The 19,346-nt window shown below is 40.2% G+C and overlaps 1 protein-coding gene across 1 annotated transcript in view; it reads left to right on the top strand.

Annotated features, from left to right (window-relative positions):
* LOC128782878 (transportin-1-like) overlaps positions 1 to 16,936 on the top strand; it is a 150,986-nt gene extending 134,050 nt beyond the window's left edge. Inside the window, exon 24 of the mRNA XM_053933382.1 lies at positions 15,350 to 16,936. The gene's annotated coding sequence lies outside the window, so the exon portion shown is untranslated. The remainder of the gene's footprint in view (positions 1 to 15,349) is intronic.
* Positions 16,937 to 19,346: the final 2,410 nt, after the last annotated feature.

Raw genomic sequence — 19,346 nt, 5'->3', positions numbered from 1 at the left:
ATCTCTGTGCGAAGAATTTCTTGATTATCTCATCTCTTTCTTGAGCTAGTTAAAAAGTATCTTACATAGTATAGTTTCTATTTTAACATTGTGTTATAACCTAAAAATACATTTAACACACTACTTGAGAGAATTAATACAGCATAACTTTCCAACATTACACATATAATATTCATTGTAACATTTGCGAAAAGCCAATCATAAAATATGCATTTTTCACAATCCCTCCTCTTATTCTTTATAAATCATTTGGCTTGAGCAATATTTCTTATCCACTTGCATTCTTTGGACTCTGTTGGTAATTAAATAAAACATGGGATTAAACAAGGAAGAAACATCAAAACAGTTGTAACACATAAACGGAAGTATCCTAATCCACCATCCCATTCTCAATACATTACCCCACCAGTTAGTTTTTGACCTTGTTTTCCCATTTTTGGACTGATACCTGGGTTATAATTTTTTTATTATATCCTTTGTTTTTCCCAGGATGACCTCCCTATTGTCATCTGTTTTCAACAATCTGATATATTAAACTTTCCACAAACACCCCCTTCGACAGCCAATAAATAGTCTAAAGCCAACCTATTCTGATACACTACAGTTTTTGTTTGGCTTTGCTGACTCGATATTAATTTCAGTGCCTGAGCGGCTTTGTTTGTTATCATCTTTATAACTACTTGGAGTCCTATAATACTATTCAGTATATAATTTGGGGTCAATATAGAGCTAGATTGCTGTGCTGGTATCACCTTTTTTTTTTACTAATTGCCTTTTTACTGAATCTTGGACTATATCTCTGAGATCAAATGTAAAACAAATCCATCTCTCTCCTTTTGGACATTCAATGCCCCATCTATTACCGCTTTTTCCTAAGTTCCTTGTAATCTTGTATTTTTCCCCATTTTGCCTGCAGGTACTTAATTTGGATGGGTCATAACAGTGGCTGTTGACATGGGTGTGTGTAACAAAAAAGGAACGTTGGTTTCTTTCCATGTAATACTTTCTGTAACATTTGTGACACGATCTTGCTGGTATCTCGAAAGGTAAAAGACAACAAATGAGAGACAGAAACAGGAATAACAGAGGTCTGGTATGGCTTATACCCCCACCTCCCCTGCCTATGGAGTTGCTTCCCATAGCAGGTATGTGTGATCTTCTCGGTGGCGAGTACAGTGGTCAATCCAGGCTTGCCCTCTGTTTCCCTTATCACTCCTTTTGATTAATTTTTTTTTTTAGGCAAGTCCTTTTTGACACTCCTTAACTGTGGTTTCCCACCCTTCCTCAGGTATCTCTCAGTCAACAGGCACTGATAATCCCTATCCACAAAACAAAGTTATTACTTCAGTTGTTTTGAATTCTATCTGTATAGCGGATAGATTCAGTACTCAATACCTCTTGCAATGAGAACATAGATTCTGTGAGCTCCAATACCACTTATTCCCATAATTTAAACATTTACTTATAACCCAGCTAGCATGTCCAGTAATGGGATGAATCAAATGAAGTATACAGTATAGTATTAACGCTAATTTCCCTTCTTCCCTGTACAAGTCGCAGGCTAACGCCAGAATATAAGAACTCTTTGACTAAAACAGTCCCGATCCTCCTGTTTGAAGTGGCAGTATTCCTCTCCCAAGGAGGTATCGGAAGTGTCTCAGGGCTTATTCAGGCAGTGCTTAAAACCAGTGATGTAAGCTTTGCCTTATTTCTCAGTTAGGTGTTATTCTTTGTACCTTCCTTGGATCATTTGGGTCTTCCCAAACTGTTACCACCCAGTCCCAGTTGAAAGTCAATTTGGTTTCACCCGGTTTAGATGTGATAGTCCATTCCTCAAGTTTCTTCACAAGTTCTTTGATTTTGCTGGCATGAATTCACCCTCTTTCTGTGATTCGGATTGCTGCTTTAGTAGTACCTGGAAAGGACTTCTTAATAACACAGTGTTAAAAGAAAGACAATACTGCATTAACTTTTACCATTAGTTTTCTTCAAAGCTTCCTGGGTTTAACTAAACTGTTTTTCTACAGCTGCCTCTTGTATCCAGCTGTGTTAATAGCTGCAGAGGCCAATTTTTCTTCCTGTGAGCTATAATTAGTTAACACAAGATGTATCACATCTCTTGCTTTTTACTTTTTGGGTGACATTTAACTGTTTTAGCCTTACAGACCCATTCTTTAGAACAAAAGCCTCCTCTTCTTAACAACAACAAAAAAAAACAGAAAAAAAATCTTGTCAAAAAAACCTACTTTGTGAGGTTTTGGAGTGCCAACTATTTTTGCTTTAATCCTTATCTCTTCTTTTTCACAGCTTTGCGTTTAACTCTGTTCTTGGCCTCTCCTCCTACCCTGTTGTCACTCTACCTAGCGGGGGAGAACTTACAGACAGCCACGGGCATGGTGACTTTCTCTCTCTTTCTCTCCCTTTCTCTCTTCACATTTCAACATCTACATTCCAACATCAGTCCACCTTCCAACATCAGTCTTCATTCTAACATCTCGGAGAGGTGAGTCTGCCAATCACCCCTTCCCCCTTTTTCAACTTCTTTACAAATTAAATTACCTTTGTTATATGTGTTCTGCAAGCATGCAATTCACAGCACCCTTCCCTTAGGCTACTAGCTGGTCACAGCTGACACAGTGCTAAAACTAAAGACTTGCTTTGCTATCACAATTTTTCCATTCACAAGCTTGAAAAGGTCGCAGGAACAAGATAAACAACAACTTACTTCCAAAGTGACCCTGCCTGCACTAAAAAATTTAAGGAAGTGTTAGTTAGTGTAATACAATTTGCAACGAAGACAAGGTTTGATTTGGGAAGGGCATCTGAGGACACAGAGTATGAGTTTTACAAATCCATATTTTGAAGAGGAAATGGACAAAATATGAATACAGTGGGGGGACAGCAAGTAAGGAATTCGTCTCTGCAATACTCTCCCTTTGACTGCCAGGATACATTGTCTAAAGAGGTTCCTGTGGTACAAACAATAACTGGATGGGAAGAGGCACTCTTGAATTTAAACCTTAATGTCATAATAGGAAACAGCACCTGAGCACTGCAGTGGTGAAGCATCTTGCCTGCAAACTCACCAGAGGCAAGCGACTGCTGCCATGCTGCAGGGCTACCTGCAGCACAGAGGGAATCATGGCCAAGCCCTCCCTGCAGGCCTGGATAAACCACACAAGGAACCCACAACTTCCTCACAGCTCTCCAACTCACTCAAGAAATAAAACCTACAGCAAGCAGAGACCCCCCCCCCACCATCTTTTTTATGTGTGTGTCACACACCCACAGTAATGCTGAAAGTAACAAATTAACAGCTTCCATTAGAAGATACTGAAACCTTTTTTTCGTCTAGCTTTGTAGGTTCCCTTTTATATATGTAGCCACCTCCAATTCTGGGTAAAAAAATGAGCCTTATTTTTCAGAAGTGCTATGTATGCACAACTCTAGCTGCTGTTCCAGGTGCACTGCAAGTAATCAGTACTTCCAGAAAAGCTAACAAACAAACAAAACAAAAACTAAGACAGCAAAAACACCTTTGGGTACCTGAAAAAGGACTGGCTGGAAGGAAAAATGTTTCTCATTGACCTACTAATCAGCTGGTGTTACCTTTAGTTTAACTTTACACACTGAGAACCACTTGATTGAATAGCCTTGCCTCGACTCAAAATAAATTAAAACCAGGTTTTGCTATGTCACAGCTGTAAACTAGTTTTTCAATCCTAGAGTACAGCAAGTTATGTATTTCAAGATGAAAAATCACAATGCAAATTGGAATAAATAGTTTAAACTACTTGTACACAGCAAAGGAAAAAGAATTAGCTGAATCAACAGCTCAATGAAGACATCTGGTCCATATGAAGCATCCTCCCCTATTTCCTTCTCCAGCCCAAACTTCCTTGTTAATTTTTCTTTATCCTCTTGGCCTAATTTTAAAACTCTAGCTGTCATCTTCCCATCTTCTGGGATAACCCCTATTCCTAATTTCACTTGTAAATCTCGTCCTAATAAGTTGCTACCCTCCCCTGGGACTAATAAGACATCCCTTATTTAAAATTTAGTTTCTCCCTCAATTGCCATATTTTTAATGACAGGAACTGTGAAACTCTCTTCTCTTGCCCCTGTTACTTTACAGTATTTTTGCTCACACTTTAACTTTTTGGAATATTTAACAGACAGGTTCTTTCTGCCCCTGTGTCTACCACAAATTCCAATTCTTCTTCTTGGGGACCCACTTTTAAAGTCATCACAGGCTCCAGATGGTATTTGTCCCCTAGAAAATAGAGCCTTTGACACCCCTATTCTTCCTCTGTGTTCATCTCTTTGAAGATTTTCAGATCTTTTGCCCGTTTAGGACAGTCCCTCTTATAATGTCCTTTGCCCTGACAGTAAAAACAGACATTCCTGGAATGCTCCTGAGGCTTGGTTTGTATTGGGGTTTTATTCTTTTCTGTTCCCCTGTCTCTACAACCGTCATATCTAGGAGAAGTGCCTGTGTGTTTTTGATTTTTCTTGTAATTGTTTTCTCTCATGGTGACTGCCATAATTTTTGCGTTCTGTTTTGCTTTTTCCTCATCTCTCCGGGCATAAACTTTCTGAGCTTCCTTCAATAAGTCATCTAATGGTTTATCATGCCAATCCTCAATTTTTTCTAATTTCTTTCTAATATCTGGCCAAGCATTTGTAACAAAGTAAATTCTTAACAAAGCTTTTCCCACATCAGTTTCAGGATCTATTCCAGAATATTGTTTTATATTTCTCCTAAGTCTGTCTAACCATTCAGTTGGGGTCTCTTCTTTCCCCTGCTGTGCCTCAAAAGCTGTTTTCCTCGAGGTGCTGCCCCTTTGGGCCTGTCGGGCAGCCGCGAGCAGCGATGGGGGGGCCGGTACCGAAGCGGCGGGCGGCGAAAGAGAGAGCGGGGGGGACTGCTGCGGGCAGCGGGGCGGGAACCTGCAGAGCCGCCGCCGCGGGCAGCGAACTCGCGCCTGGGACAGAAATTGGGGCATGAACACGCGGCAAGCCAGGATCTGGGGTAGGCGCTGGGACCGGGACAGGCACCAACACCAGGGCCGGCGGAGCTGAAGGGAGCAGCTCGCTAGGACCTGAAACCGGCGCTGGGGCCGCAGGTGGTGCAGGCGCGAATGGGAAGGGAGGGGGTAGAACTTGTAAAGGATCCCATTCTTTTTCTTTTCCTCTTTTTCCCTCTTGCTCCCCTCCCTTCTCCTTCCCTTTTTTTCTTTTCTTGTTTTGTTTCGGGGATTTCTGCTACCTTAAAGTTTTTTATTTTCCTAAAATCCCCTGTCCAACATGTGGCATATTCTCTTTCTTCTGGATTAAACGGTTCCTTTGAGTTTACAAATACATTTAGAGCCTGACAAATCCATCTTTCAAAAGAACCATATCTAGGCCAATAAACGTGGTCAGATCTTATTTCCTTTGTTGGCCATTCAAGCATACAAAATTGTATCATCTTTTCTTTGTCCTTTTTTCTTGTACAAGGGTTATTTTCCCAGTTGGCTAACATAACTCCCAGGGGACTATCTTGGGGTATCTCTGTTGATAATTTCTTACTCCTGGATTTCTGTCCCGTTTTTCAAGATCTTATCTATTCACCCCCTGTCTCTGTTTTTCACTTTCCTCTCACTACCTAAATACCACTTTTCTTTCGACTATATTGTCAAAAAACCTCCTTTTTCTCACACTACTTTTCAATACAATACAGTTTCCTCCGAGGAACTATAATAAAGCTTAAAATAAACAATCTACATTACATATACTTTCATTCGTCCACATTCACTCAACTTTATTTTTCACTTACTCTTACACACAACGAAACAACCACAACAAGGTACCTTTTATTTTTCATCACACCTATTACACTTTTAGGTGTCCCTGGCCAGTCCCGGTGTTCTTGGATACCCCTCAATCCAGCTCTGTTGTTCCCAACCCCAGATCCTCTCAGGCTTATCCTCAAACCGGCAAAATTTTTACTCAATCCTGGGTGCTCTCGAATATTAATATCTCAACCCAGCAAATTTAATTCTGGGTACTCTCGAATAATAATATCTCAACCCAGCAAACTTCATTCTGGGTACTCTCGAATATTAATATCTCAACCCAGCAAACTTAATTCTGGGTGCTCTTGGAATATTAATCCATCAACCCAGCAGGTTTAATCCTGGATGTTCTTGGGCATGCTTATCCCTCAATCCAGCAGAATTTTTAGGGGCCCCTCCCACACATTTTACCTTTTATTTTTCCCCAATAGATTATGCCAAGAAAACCCTCTTTTTACCTTTTATTATTTTTTTCTTCCCAATTAATTACCTTTTATTTCCCCCCCCCCCCACCAAGGGGTCCCACTTTTTCCCTGAGACCCAGTCCCAGTTTCCCCGGGGGAGGGGGGATTCTCTCACTCTTTTTATCACTCGCTTCGTCTCTTTACTGGCCGCTTTTCTCGCGAAAAAAGACGGAAACGCAGCATGGGAAACTACTGCTCTCGCTTAGCAGGTCTGGGATAACCAGCCCGCCTCTCATTCACACACATTCATCCCCCTTTATCCGCCCCGTCCCAACAAATACGTGTACACTTTAGTCTTAGGGGCTAATTACCGCGGTTTTAGGGAATCCCTTCCCTTTTCTTTGTCTTATTGTTTCCTTTTGTCCATCGGATCCTAACCTGCGTCTGTCGGTCACACCAGGGGAGCACAGTGAGGCTGCCTAACAGGGCAGGACGCGTCTCCCTCACTCTGACTCTCCTAAGGCACCGGCAGAGAGGTGTTAAGAACCATCCTCTGCTACCATAATTGTGAAAAACGCCAATCACTTGGTTTTTAAAATTTTTAAAGTTTAATAATAATAAAATGTTTATAAAAATAGTAATACAATTAGAGTAATAAAACTTTAGAGTTAGGACAATTACAAGACAATAAAAAGCAAAGAATTACGGACGTCTGGATGCTCTCGGGCCCTTAAGCCCGATAAGCATGCCTTGTGAACAAAGGAATAACCTTAAAAGCAATAGCCTGTTGCATATTCCTACATCCCATACATGATGCATAAATTCCTTGCAAAATAAGAGCTTTTCTGGTTTTTGTCAACTTCTTCTCCTTAATCCTGGTTGAAATGAACAGGGCTAATGCCTTTATTAATGTTCAGCTCTTTATTAAAAAGATCAGCTGGGCAGGGGGCTCGACGCAGAGCTCGCCCCCGCGGTTGTAGCTTTCCCAGGCAGCCGGAAGGAAGGAGGCGCGCAGAGCCGGTCACTGGAGTCCCGAGCAGCAGCTGTCCTTTCTCCTTCCTTGTGGCACACCGGTGGCCCGAGGATGAGGAGGCGTGGTGTGCAGAGTCTGTTGCTGAAGTCCAGAACAACAGCTGTCCCCGCTCCTTCCGTGGTGGCAGCACCAGGGCTCTCTGTCTCTATCTCCCTGCTTCTCAGAGCCTAATATAGTCTGTTCTCTCTTAGGTGATGGCGACGGTTAAAAGCCAGTCAGGGGATGTGTTTCCCTCTTCCTCAGCTAGGGCATTTATCTAGACTCCTCTATTGTGTTCAGTTTTTGATTTATATTCATTTTTATCTCCTAAAAATACTCCCATGATCCTAAGGGGTTTTTTATTTGCATGTTAGTCCCAGAATGGCAGCGTGGAGGGGTGGGAGGCCAGGTAGTTTAGAGAAAACAAACAGAGCAATTAGCTAATTAGCATTTCAATATCGGTACTTAGCTAGAGTTAGTAGTTTTCTTTTAGTGTTGCCATGGGAACTAGGAAAGCCCTGCCCGCGTCTCTGGGGAACACCTGGAAACTGTTCATAACACTGGTGGTTCCATAAAGACGGAGAGAAGGTGGAAGAATGTTTGTCTTTTCCGATAAGGAGGCCGTAACTCTTTATGGGCCCCGCCACTGCCATCTCTGTGTGAAGAATTTCTTGATTATCTCATCTCTTCCTTGAGCTAGTTAAAAAGTATCTTACATAGTATAGTTTCTATTTTAACATTGTGTTATAACCTAAAGATACATTTAACACACTACTTGAGAGAATTAATACAGCATAGCTTTCCAACATTACACATATAATATTCATTGTAACATTTGCGAAAAGCCAATCATAAAATATGCATTTTTCACAGTAATTATGCAAGTGAACAACTGTATTGAAATTGTAGCAACATGAATTTACTGTAAGAATTAAACTCTTGTAGCTTTTAAAGATTGCTTGTGTGATAGATTTAAGTTCGGCTTAATAAAAATAATGGGATATAAACACTGAAGGCTAAAACAATAAAAATTTAGTTATATAGTACTAAATAGCTGTACCAAAAGATTCACATTAAAATTACTTTGTTAAAAAGGAAAGCAACTGGTAATATAACGGGTTTGACTAAAGCGAGGTGTCCCTCAGGGCCTTTAATTTGCACTAAGTGTTGGCTCTGCAGGCTCTGGCTATTCCCACCCATGCCTGAGAGCACCTGAGGCACAATCGTTAATGGCCAATCACTGGGCCATTGGCTTTTTGAGATAACAGTCACATCTGCACCACTATCAAGGAGTCCTGTTAAAATTATGTCCCTGCCTTTCAGAGTCACTTTGCATTGGCATGTGGGATGCTGAGATGTAATACATTGTGTCCAAAAAATCTGTGTGACCTCTATGGAACCAAACCCCCCTCCCCTCTGTTCAGCTATCGGGGGTGCAGATAGGGGTGCTGCCGGGACAAGTATGAGTTGGGCTATATTGCTCTCTGCCGGGACCACACAGGGCAGCTGGGGGGTCCAAGCCATGATCATTATTTCCCCAACTGACTCAATGACCCGTGGCAGCACAAACAACCCTGGTACTGAGGTAGATGATCTGCCTATAAGGAAAGCGTGGTTACCAGGTTTTAAGGGTCCATAGATTCCTATAGGGAGACAAAAAACTGAGCAATCAGACAACTTTACCGTGTTATTGGTTGATATGTCCAGTCCTGCACTGCCTGGAGTGGCTGCACATAGGTTGGCGACAGTCTGGTGGGGGCTGCTTGTGGTCCGGCAAAGGCTGCTTGGGGCGGCGACTGGGCTGAGGCTTGTGGGGGTCTGCTCTGAGGCATCGGCTGGGGCATCTGTGTCTTTGCGTGGTGGTGCTCCGCACTTTGGCTCCGGTTTCCTGATATCGGAACATTTTTTCCTCACCCTTTTTGGAACAGTCCTTTTTCAAATGCCCAGATTTCCCGCAACCAAAGCACGTTCGGGGGTCCTCCTACTTAAGAGCCTTTTTCTTTAATTGCATCCAGTTATCATGAGGGTCAAGAGGGAATAGATCAGTCTCATAATCTGAATCTATTGGTTCTGGATCAAAGGGCTCCCCCTCCTCCTCACTGCTAGAGCTGAGGTCAGCAATATAAACTGCTAACGACTGTGAGAAAGGATGCCTTCCCCTCCTTTGTCTGGGCATGGGTGAGGTTGATGACTGCGGCCCTCTTCAGTATCAGAGGTGCCAGTTTCAAGTGGGCAGGGAGAGACAGAGTGAGGAGAGACAGAGCAGGGTGGGGGGCCTTGGCGGTATCTGCAGAGGATACAGCCTGAGACTGCTCTTGCTTTTTGTTATATATGAAAAATTATCCAGCCGAATTTAAAAAAAAAATTTAAAAAATTATTTTAGCAATAGAGATCTAACTTAGCCAGCCACAAGGAAAAGGACAGTGCCGAGCCCGGGATCGGCACTGGGTGCGAGACACAGAGATCAGCCTCAGCAGAGGTTTCCCCCTATGCTCCCACACCACCATCCTGGTACAAGCGATCTTTATAGGGAAAATTTTGCCTGAAGCCAGGATTTCGGCATTCAGTCCTTTGTTTCATTCAGAGTCCCATAAGTTGATGAGATTTCCTTCTCAGCGACAAGGTAGAACAATTCGAAGTCCGTTGTCGTTGAAACTCTTGATGAAATTTACGGGAACACGGTATTCACATGTCTCGGCCCGGGGGGATGTTCCTGATGTCCATCTCAGGTCGTTCACACGATGATCAGCGCCTGGGTGTCTCCATATCGCTTCAGATAAGGCCCATCTCCTGGCGAGCCACATCCTTTTGCTTGTGAATCGGGTTTCAACACACACCTGGTTTTGCCTGAGAAGGGGGGCTTCTAATGCAAAAGGGTACATTCTAACAATTATTTAATATTATATATATCATGCTAAAAATGGCGCGAATTATACCTGTTGCATATAACACGTTTTCAATGTCTCAAAAATTATTCTCCAGGACGGGAGCATACACATTGCTGGCTCATATCCCGTAGTAGCTAAATCATAGAGCTTCACCCCCACATCATCCCAAACAGCAGTTGTAAAAATAGAGGAGTCCAGGTTTGGCAAAAATTTGCCATGTTTCACAAGCAAAGCACACATTACTTCAAAAACGCCTCTCTTCTTTAGACATACTTTGTCCTACGTTTCCCCTGGCTCACCTCCTTTCTCCGTGGTGGGATTGTTTTGGGCCCGCTCCTGGTTCTCGCACCAGCACTTCCAGTTCCAGGGGACTCATCGACTGCAGCCAGATAGGCTGTTCCTTGCTGTCATGGTTGGGCACTGGCGCAATGCCAGCGTCCCTATGAAAATGCACCTTTTCTAAATAAATGTTGTGAGATGTTATTAGGAATAGAGCAGAGCAGGCCTAAGCTTAATAACAAAGGGAAAAAAACTTTATTAAACTACTACTAATACAGAAAACACATAAACTAAATCTAGGATGAAGACCTTTTAAACCACCCCTCCTCTTCTTAATTCTAAAAATACCTAGCCATGAAACATCACCCGGGATTCTTGATTAAATTACCACTTTTCAGGTAATCTATACTTAAACTATCAAGGGAGAGAGAAGTCTCTCTTGCACTACAGACCCCCCAGGAAACACAGCTGCTCCCCTGTGTTTCCCTGTCACACATGGCAACTGCCCGGAAAGAAAAAAAAATCTGCCAGTGTGACACTCTCTATTCTATGTCACAGTGCTTTCACCACCGTGCATGGACAGACTGCTCATAGGGCTCCTTCAAGGATGCTTTGCTACGGACTCAAAAATACAACTGTTCAGTTTCTCATCTTAGGACTACAGTCCCCCCCATTTTCCCCTGGGGCTGAGGGGTCTAAAAACAGGACTCATCTTCTTCCCGAAGACAGAGGGTATCACTATTCCTTCTTTAGCTTTTTTCGTTTCTCACTATTCTTGTGCTGTTTGAAGCTGAAACAGGTCTCTCTGGGTCACCACTGCATCCTTCTAAAATGCAGTCTCTATTGTAGGAGATTTTGGTTCAGTCTATGGCTAACAAGAAAAGTCTAGCTAAAAGCTACTTCATCATCTCCTCCTACTTAAATATTTCTTCTTTTAACATCTCAAGTCTTGGACTATCTCTCTTTTACTACAAATTAAGGAGGAGTAATATTTTTAAAAAGCCCTCATTTCCTGGAAAGGGTTAAACGTTCAGACTCCTTGGACGGCTGATATCTCAGTCCGGTGTTCTGCCGCCTCCCACGCTGGACATTCCCCCCCTTCTCTTTTTCTTCTGCCGGCAAATTTCTAGGTGCCGCCAGGCTCTCTGTCGCTTTCTCTCTTGGGGGGGGGGAACAAAGGCATCTCTGCTCTTTTCTACCCTTTTGTCCAGGAGCTGGCTCGGTTCCAGACTCTCAGCCTCTCGGCCTACCTGGACAAGGCCACGTGGCTTCCCCTCCCCCACCCAGCCCGTAGCTGGGCAGGGGAGCGTCTGCACTCTCTGAGGACTGGAACTAAAAAAGAGAGTTCCCCTGGGAGTTCTTGCTTTTAACCCCCTGTGTTCTCAGAGGCGTGTCCATACTTTCAGTGGTCACTCCAGGTGCCAATATCTAAACCTGACCACTGATTGGTTTGACCCAACTTCCTGGAAAAAATTCACTTCTATGTCAAAGCACGACACTTGCTCCTCACGTGGGGCACCAATTATCGGTGATGGAGAGAGACAGGGAGACTGTTGATCAGAATTCGAATTTATTGTGGACTACGTATGTTTATATACTATTCTAGGAAGGCTAGTAATTTTTTACTACAATGATTGGTTTATCATCACATAAACAAAATTATACATTTTGCAACGTCTCTTGCTTGCAGAAGTTGATTCTTCTTTTCCTGTCAGCCAGTCTTGATTCAGTCTTCAAAGATCTGTCTGTTCTTGCCAAGGCATCCTAATTATCAGATCTCTTATTCTAATCAGGTCCAAAGTACTTCACAGCGCCTTGGAGACTCTTCCAAGGTAGATGCCACTCACTCACTCACTCCCTCTCCTTTCACCTTCCCCTTCCCATTTCAGGGATGGAGTTGAGAATTGGAGGCACAAAAATGTGAAAATCACAGGTCCAGATAAGAACAATTTACTGGAAACAGCAATGAGATAAGGAAACAGTAACACCAACATTATTAATAACAAAAGGTATAAGACAAAGAAATCATTTACATAGAAAGTCAAACAATGCTGGATCATTTCACCTGCCACTGGAAAGGAGAGAGTGCCACTGGCTGGAAAGGAGAGAGTCCCTACTCCCTTCACAAGTGAGGTGAGATGATATCAAATAACATTAGGGTCTGGGCATGCCCCCCTGCCGGCTACTGTAAAAAATTACCCTGTCCTGGCCAAAACTAGGACACAGTGATGCCATACCTCAGGGACTGGGCCAAGGGTTTGAACTCCTCTTGCTTGTTCCTCATTCTGTGCGCATTGGTACAGAAACATTTCAAGTGTGGTTCACTGTAGCCAATACGTTGTGTGGCAGATTGAAGAATCTCACTGGCACTCAGTCCCTCAGATTTGGGTGTGCCATCCCACTGATCATCTCTGACAAGCCTGGTTTTGTCCCTTTCCCCATTTCAGTCTAGTTAAAGCTCTATCAATGAGCCCCACTAACTCCAGTGCAAAAATCCTTTTTCCCCTCTGAGAAAAATGCATGCTGTCAGGTGTAAGCAGGCCTGGTGTTGTATGTAATCTGTAACTTTCCTGACTGTAGACATTAATGTTTTGTGCATGCTGATGTGTTTAATATTTCCGTGTTCCACTTTATGCACCAATTCATAATTGTTATAGTTCTGTCTGGAGAATGATTCAACTTCAGAAAAGAACAGTGATTGTGCACTCTAGAATATTTTTATTCTTATACCACCTTGCTTTGTATGCTGTTTGTTCACAATGTATAAATCAAGCTTTCCACATGTAGTGTGATACTGTGAAGAGATTATTATACTACCCAGAAAAAGAGGGCAAATTATGTTTATGCATTCAGTCTTTATATAAATTTAATACTTGCTCTAGAATTTTTATGCTGAAATTATGTGAGTGAATCATTCAATTCTGTTGTATTGTTGAATGGACAACTATTTAAAAGACAGCCTAAGATTTGTCAGTCAGTGACATAAGAAATTGAATTACATTTTTATCTGAAAAATTGATAAAAATGAATCATTTTCAAGCATTTACATATTTATAAATTAGGCAATTTTAGTTCTGAAATAAGTGAGTTTTTTCATCCTAATGGAGAGGATTCCAAAGTGGTAAAATTGGCAATTAGTCTCAGCCATAATGGCTCCTCAGTACAAAACATCTTGTTTAATCCATCTAAAAGTGAAATTGTTAGGTTAGTATAAGGTATGTTTAATATTCTTTCTCTAACTACCTGTAGTGGGTTCCGTGTTGGTTAATCACTAGTGTATTTATTAGAATGTGCTTACTTATTTTCTGTTGTGATATAGGATTAGGAGAAAGGTAAAGTAGGCTCAAAACTTTAAAAGGGTATAACAAGAAATTTATTAACAGTAACTAAAAGAAAAAGTAATAGGATCCAAAACAAAACTTTCTGGATACTTCTCTTACCCCTAGAACTTTTTCTTTCTCAATGACAATGTAAAGAAACAAAACTTAAAATTTCACTTAGTTTATCACTTTTAGAATAGTCTTTCTTTAGTTTACCTAGGGAGAGAAGTCTCTTTTGTTAATGTTATGGAGACTTCTCCACAAGAAAACAGTTTTCTCGTGGCTTTCAATTCTCAGGAATAGCAGCCACCCGGGAAAATTTGCAATCATGAAATCCCTCTCATTTTCTACAAGTTTTTCTCATAGTTGTGTTTATGGTTTATGTCAACTTATGGGGTACTGTTTTAAAGATGAGTTGTTTAAAGGCAAAGGTTCTTATTATCTATCTCTGAAATCACTTTCTTTTTGGGGGCACAGGATTTTCATCACTCTTTTCTCCTTCTCTGTTCAAACTTATAGGATCACAGCTACTTTAACATTTGCTTACTTATCATGGAGTTTTTTGTTCGATATTTACAATTTGAACACTTTTATCTCCTCATACCTTCATGCGTTATAGGGAAAGCTTTTCTCTATAGCTTTATAAGAGGATTTTAGCCCCAAGATGAAGGCATCTCCTCATCCCTCCCATCTGGGACTTGACTTTTTCTTCATTGACTTCAGTGTTTTCATGTTGTTCTTCTATATTGTCTGCCTTTTGTTATTTTCTCTCACTCGAGGGAGGATTGAAGTAATGAAAGAGTTAATATCTCGCCCGGAGCTTGCAGATGGTCACCTGACCCCAGTTGGGTTTGGTAGCTTGCGGCGGGAACTGCAGCCAGGGGGAGACTGATGGCGTTCTCCTCTCCCCTGCCCGGTGGTTGTGGATGAATCTCAACGGTGGTAGAATTTTGGCCGAGCCGGCCCGGCCCGGGGCTGTTCCTTGGGGCTGGCAGACTCAGCTCGGCCCCGGGCTGGCGGCGGGCTGGCCCAGCAGCAAGATGTTAGAAATCACAGCCATGGCCCGGCCCGGTCCGGCAGCTGATGGTGGGGGCCCAGCGGGCGCCCCGCGGCAGGGGCCATCCGGCCTCAGCCTGGCCGAGACAGGGGCTGGGCCGGCCGTATTACCTGGTTGCCGGAACGGAAAGTTCTCGGGTTTCTTTCGTCTTTAACATGTGTTTTTTACAGAGGCGTGTACAGCTTCCTAGTAGCAGGAAGCTTTGCATCACTTCCGTAAATGCCTCTCATGCAAAACCACCACATTACCTCATAATCTTGTACTAAAAAGGCACAGGCTTGTTAGAATATATAGGACTGCTTTTATCTTAAATCTAAGCCACAATAGTGGAATTGTCAGTCTAACTTTAAAGTAAATGGTGTTGTTTAATGAATTTATTTGGTACAAATGGGCTCTTTCCTTAAAAGAGAAAATCTAGGCTTAAATTTGTTTTTGCATTAAAGGTTGGCACCTACCCCTTAAAAAAGGCAAAAAGCTCTTTGTTTATGCACTGATCTGTCAGTTAAGGTTCAAGATAAGATTTAACTATACCTCTATATTTTCCTTTTACAGGTCCTTCAGTCTGGGAGACTATGAGGGAGACTCTGCACCCAGGGAAAATGTTACCCTTTACTGGGGGGAAGGGTAAACCAGTAGGGAATACAGTACAGTCCCAACCCTACTGGGAGGGGTGGGAGGGAGGTGTTGCTGTCACTGTATTAAGTCGATGTTGGGAAATGTTTTAACATCTGGAGCCTTTGTCGGTGGAAATAGTCTCCTATTACAACTCTGCACTGGATGTGAAGAAGAAAAAAAGTCTATTAACAAAACAGCACATTCTGGATTATTGTGGGGAATTGTACCGAAATAAGAACCATATAATTCAACCATAGGGATACATAAAGAGAAAAACTATTTTACGCACAATAAAGGAAACCTACAAATTGAGGTCACAGACAGTAAAAGGCTTTCTTTTTTCAATGTTTTTTTTTAAGTAAGGATTTTCTACATTATTTCATCCTGCTTAATGGGACTCCTAGATAATTTGCATGTTAATGAATAACTCAAATTAAATTAGTACAGTTAAAATGCAGCTTGTGTCAGTATTAGGAGCAGGCACTTGCAGTGTACAATATAGAAACCCTGTCGAAAATTAATAGAGGTTAAGCTGGACAAAATGAAGTAACCTGCAAGCTGCAAATGAGTCACTCACTCCTTTCATTTTTGGGGTAAGGGGAGGGACAAATCAAAGGAAAGAGTCACATCTTAATTTTTGCATTTAAAAAAATTAAAGTAGCATCATTTGGTTATTGTAATTAATTAGCTTTAATTTCTAGAGTAAGGCATTATTCTTAACATGCAGTGTAAGGTTCAGGCATGCATTCTGGCTCATAGTGATCAGAGGTAATTTAAATTAGTGGGAAAGTAGCATGCTTGCATCACATAGAATGAAATTGGTATACATTTACCTCTACGTGGCATCAGTCTTATGTTGCAGTTTACCAATTCAATATAGCCCTGCAGTTAAAATTATTTTTCTGAGATTCTGTGGATCTTATTTTTATTAAGAATATAGTTATAAAGTACTGTAGTTAACAATTAGGCCTTAAAATACCTTTTTAGGATCTGTTAAGATTAAGATTCATATCGTATTGTGTGTAACCTGCACAATGTGGAAAGCTGATATAACTGTGCAAAATATTTGCCTCTGTGCTGTCAGTGTGATGTGCTTTCTGCATGGTTATATGCTAGTGATTTTTAGCAGAATCTCTAAAAATTATTTACATGGTAAGACCTGTTAAAGGCTGCATAAATGTTAATTCGCACATAAAGACAATTGTAGAAGTTGATGACAGTTGCTATATTTGTGTTTATTCCCACTCAATGTATTACCTTTTATGCTTAATTTTTGTTCACAGCATGATCTTAGAGATGTTTAAGTTAGTGGATGTAATACAGGGTATCTATAATGTATTGGCATGTGTTGGTGGCCCTTTGTGATATAATTAAATGCACAAGGGTGCAAGTTTAAAGCTAAAGAGTGAAAGTTGGTTTGGATCCTCTTCATTTCATTTGTTTAGCTTTTCTGTTGATTTTTTTCTTTTTTTCCTCTACTTACATGTATTCCTGTGAATAAATCTTTGTTAAAGTAATCCTTTACTTTTCTTTCAATGTGTTTTTTCTTATGTACTGTGAAGGTGAAATCCTAACTGGTAAACTTGATCTTGTGTTTATCTGAAAATGGCAAGTCTCTATTTAGATTGCCTAAAGTGTATCCCATGATGTTAAAGGAAAATGGAGAGACTTAACTGTGCTGGTCAGAGGTGAAACTGCAGCTTTCCATTTTTCAAGTGCTGCATAATTAACCTGCAAAACAAAACTAAGCCATAACAGCCTTTTTATAGATTTCTTTTCTCACCTTTGCATTGCAAAATTGGTTATTGGATAACAGTTTGGGGTTTGGGTTTTTTTGGTGTTTTGTGGTTTGTTTGTGGGGGATTTTTTGTTTTGTTTGTTTGCAGTTGTTGTGTAGTATTTTTTATGAACTTGCTACTCTTTGCATGGTTCTGTTCTTTGAGTGTTAAATGATGTAGCCATTGCACTGAAGTTTGAGCTGTATGACTGTGGACTTATAAATGCTGTTATGCTGTTTTAAAAATTGGGGGGGGTTACATGCACATTTTAAATGTGTCCCGCTCTCCACCCCATCCTTTTTTTTATTTTTGTGGCTTTGCAAATATGAATGGATTATGCCTGAAGAATAGTTTGAACATGTACTGTATGAAGTACATTCACTAATGCTTAGTACATAGTATTTATTCAAATTGGTCAAATTTGCATATGATAACTTCCTTTCAAATTACATTGCTTTGGTAGCAAATACAAAATTCTTTTTTAACTAATAGCACTGAAGAAAATTTGTAAGAGTTTTAGTCACTAAAAAAACTGAAATCAATTTTGGAAGAAGAAAAAAAAAAACAGTAGGATATTATTTTAGACACAAATTGGCTATAGTTTTGAGTGCATTTGAACATTAGGGAAGAGTTTCAGAGAAATGACATTAAAACAAACTGTAGAATAGAAAAGCTACCTAAATAATACTGTAGCATTACAGCTAGAATCTGGGTTTAACTAACCTGTTTAAATTTCAGAAAGCCCCTTTAACCAAATAAACCCACTTCACCTCACATTACCTTAGGATACCGCTTTTGTACATAGTATTTTAATAGGTATTTGTACAGATATGAACTGATCTAGTATAACAGCAAAGAAAATAATTAAGGCAGAAATAAACAGTACTGACAAAATAGTCTGTTGTATCAGTAAGTTCCCTTGTGGTATATTTTAAAGCAAATAAACTATATTCCTAATGCATAATATAGTGCAGAGATTTGCAGAAACCATTTCAAGTCTAATCTGAGGCAAGAAAAGTTCGGAATCAGCATTAACAGTTATAATTCAATTATTGCATCATGGGATAAATAAAAAGCATTTCAATTCTTGTAGTGTAGGCTTGGCAGTTCTTGAATGTTGACTGAATGTTTATATTGGTAGAATTGTGAGTTTGTTACGTTCCAGTGTTTCTGCCTCTTGGCATGCTAAAAGTACGGCTTGATTTGCTCCTTACATACTGAATAAAGTGCTGTTAGTCTGCTAAGCTACAAAAATAGCAGCTGCTAAGTAATGGTGTAGATTTTCTACTTGAATAGTTTTGTTGTAGGAGCCTCAGGAGGTCAGTGTTTACTGTTTTACATATGTCTTTTTCCTGTTTTACGTTTACCTTTTTGAAGGATTCAGAGTGAAGAAAAGCTGCTGATCAACCTAAATTGATAACAGAAAGGGTATTTAAAATCCTTATAAAATACATCTTTTTGGCAGTTCTAAATTGCTGTGAAATTATATGTTCAATACTAAATTTTTTTTCTTTATACATTCAGGAAACAACTATTTTCATTTAGGAAAGACTTATTAGAATAGTTCATTATTCTAAACAGGACAAGAAAATATAATCAATTTTATAATTTTTTTCCAAAGCTTGATTATTTTCTAAATTGGTGAATATGTATATATTTAAACTGTAATGAGCTAATTCTTATGCTTTTGTTTATTGCTCCTTAAAGCTTGTACTCAAAAGATCAGTTTTGGAAGAATGAGTTTAAAATTTATAACAATTATAATTTTTAAAAGTTATGAAACAGCATAAGTTTTGTAACTAGAATTGGTGATACACTGTGGATTTGGTGGGGTTTTTTTAGAACTTTTATGTAAACATCAATTTTATTTACTTATACTGCATATATTGTATAATAATAAAATGTATATTTTAAAACTTCAAGTAGTTTTACTCAAGTGAAACTCATTGCTACTTAGAAATATTCAAATACTAGCTTTATCTCAGGTGAATACTCTTGTACCCTTTTTGTTCAGAACACATGCTTATAAAAATGTGTCAATTATATCAGTTTATGTATTTCATATTACAGAGCTCCTCTGTCTTAAACTTACTCTAAATTAACCTTCTACTGTTGGACAATAATGACTTTTGCTTCACCTATTTTATTCATATTGA

Source organism: Vidua chalybeata (assembly GCF_026979565.1).
Source record: "Vidua chalybeata isolate OUT-0048 chromosome W unlocalized genomic scaffold, bVidCha1 merged haplotype SUPER_W_unloc_2, whole genome shotgun sequence".
In the NCBI taxonomy this organism is placed as follows: domain Eukaryota; kingdom Metazoa; phylum Chordata; class Aves; order Passeriformes; family Viduidae; genus Vidua; species Vidua chalybeata.
The sequence above is the reverse complement of the archived record's forward strand: the minus strand, read 5'-3'. Positions and strand labels throughout refer to the sequence as shown.